General features: G+C 32.2%; 1 protein-coding gene across 2 annotated transcripts in view; it reads left to right on the forward strand.

Moving 5' to 3' along the window:
• LOC125042578 (Krueppel homolog 1-like) overlaps positions 1–2,500 on the forward strand; it is a 37,326-nt gene that overhangs the window by 23,968 nt on the left and 10,858 nt on the right. The window contains exon 5 of one of the 2 annotated variants that reach the window (XM_047638305.1): positions 1–1,411. This exon is cut by the window's left edge and continues 423 nt beyond it. The exons of the other annotated variant lie outside the window; for it this stretch is intronic. The gene's annotated coding sequence lies outside the window, so the exon portion shown is untranslated. Of the gene's footprint in view, positions 1,412–2,500 lie in introns of those variants that run through there. 2 annotated transcript variants of the gene reach the window in all.

The raw sequence follows: 2,500 nt of genomic DNA on the forward strand, positions 1-2,500 counted from the left end.
TGTACAGTATAGATTATAAAAGTCATTATTATTGTATTGTTTTGAAAGAACTATAGATGCAGTATGTGATTATTTTTTTAGGGGGGGAAATCGTGTGGGGGAATTAGTTGAATAGTTCTTAGGTATACCAAGACTAGCATGTGTGACTTTGAAAAAGTGATTATGTGCAACTTATGCTAAGACTATTGACAGATGACTTTATTGTGTTATTTAAAAGAGAGAAAAATATTTGGTATTGTAAATTATTACCATATATTATTATGTAGAGATTAGAGGTGGAAAAAGTATCGGAACCATTCCCAGAAATTTTTGAGGGGTAAAATGTTTTACAGAATTTTTCACTGAAAATTTAAACACTTGTTAATCAATTGCTTGAATGTTAAGAATGACTTGATAGAGATTGCTTTGTATATAATATTTAAATTCCCAGGGCAGTCAAAGCAGAGCTGCCAGCTGACTGTGATACATAGTCGATTATGATATGTCGAAATATTTAAATTAACTGACAGCAATTTGTATATACTATTTATTCAAACTAACCATTTCATAGAAAAAAAAAAAATAAAAGCTGAAATATTTCATGGAAAAAGGTCTAAGCTCAAGTAAGTCTCTTTACAGAATGCACCATTGAATGCATTATCCTTTGCTTATGTTTTCTGTGATCAGATAATTGTTTGTTTTGAGTCTGTAGATTGTTTATCATCATATTTTCTTGTAGACTAACCATTTTGGAGTAATTAAAGTGATTTTGCAGGTAGCTTCTAAGTGCTAAATGGAATGCTCAAACACCAAAGGAAATGTTAATTCTTAGATGTGAAGTGTTTTCATTTTGCTGATTTGATTTCTTGGACGTTAATTTGTGGATAAATGTCCCAGAATTTCAAGTAATGGTTGGACAAAGAGAGACTATGTTTTCCTGTTTCACTTATGTATACATATCGTATAGTTCCCTTGACTGAAGCGCAAATAAAGACTTTTAATGAGAATTTGTAGCCCATAAAAAGTAGTTATTAAACTTCTGGTTTCATGTTTTTAATGTTGCAAAAACTGAGAGTTGTAGGTTACCCCTTGAAAATTTCACAAAAAGTTTTAAGTCATAAATCTAGGTTCTTAGAAAGGAAAAAACTTGCTCCACCTCTGGTAGAAATACTGTTGTACTTTTTTTTGATGCTTGTATCAAAATACAGATGTTATTTTGTAGACTCTTTTGTCTACTCAAACCAAATCATATTTTATGTAAGGTCTTATCCTGATCATTTTGTATAAATGGAAAAAGAAAACATGAAAAATGTTTCCCTAGTGATCCTTGATTATAAATCCTAAGTACTGTCCAAAGAAAAATGAAGAAAAATGCATCAGGCATAAAAGACAAAAGTGAAATTTAAAATAGATATAAAGCATTTGTTTGAACTCTAGAGAGTTTTGTATTTCCTGAAGTTCCAAAAATGACTCCCATGACAAACACAAATAGTAAACACGAACTTTGGAAGTAGTTTTAGAAATGAAAGCAGAATCATTGAAAACCATAAAGTCTCCTAACATCGGGTAAATTTTTTGCATCATACACCATTTTACACCTTCAAAAATCATAACCATGAGACAACCAAAATTGGGAAAGGAAAGAAAGGTAACCATCGTTCAGGTTATTGCTACATTCTCCAAATTTTAGTTGAGCTTGGATAAAAAAAGGGTGAGATGATGATACAGAAAAAGAAGTATTACATTGATAGGTATGTCTGTAGTAGTTGCAACAAATGTTATATCTAACAAGAGATAATATATTGGTGCTGGTTACATGCACTGTCCACTGTGGTTATCTGTAAATGCTTAGTTGTCAAGGAATGAATTAGTAGGGCTACTTGACCTTACCCCCCAATCCCTTGTCCTCAGACCTCGCCTCAACTAATTTTGCATGGTCTTTTCTCCTTTTCCTTTTCTTCATCCCTTTGATCTGTCCACTCATCCTAATCGTAAACTCATTTTTGCCATTTGTGTTACAATACTGTATCACCTTATAATGTACCCTATCAGCTGCCTTCTCTACCCTTTTCACTACCATACTAGCCTCTACTACTGTTTAACCTGTAACATGACCCTAATCATTAACTAATTTCTAACTTTTTGCTTCTATACTTTACCATAGTGCCATATGATCTTTCATGTCATATTGTACTTCTATATCTTGGTTCTTTGCCCCCAAGCCCTACACTATCGCTATATTTTGAATACACTGCTAATGATCTTAGATGTTGATACAGCAGAAAATTTTCAATAACTAAAGAAAATGACCCATTTCTTGAATATTCACTTTTTTTCTTGATTTTATTATTGCCACCAATGTTAACAATGATAGTAAAAAAGATTTCTTTAAAAAAATTTAATGAACTGGGTACATAGGTAAGGTCAAGTAGACCTAGTCTACTAGTCATAGACTGCTTGCAGTAGTCATCTGGCAAACGCACATGGAATGTCCACTGTGATTTTAGTTTATTGTGTTTCC

This window comes from Penaeus chinensis, chromosome 32 (assembly GCF_019202785.1).
Source record: "Penaeus chinensis breed Huanghai No. 1 chromosome 32, ASM1920278v2, whole genome shotgun sequence".
In the NCBI taxonomy this organism is placed as follows: domain Eukaryota; kingdom Metazoa; phylum Arthropoda; class Malacostraca; order Decapoda; family Penaeidae; genus Penaeus; species Penaeus chinensis.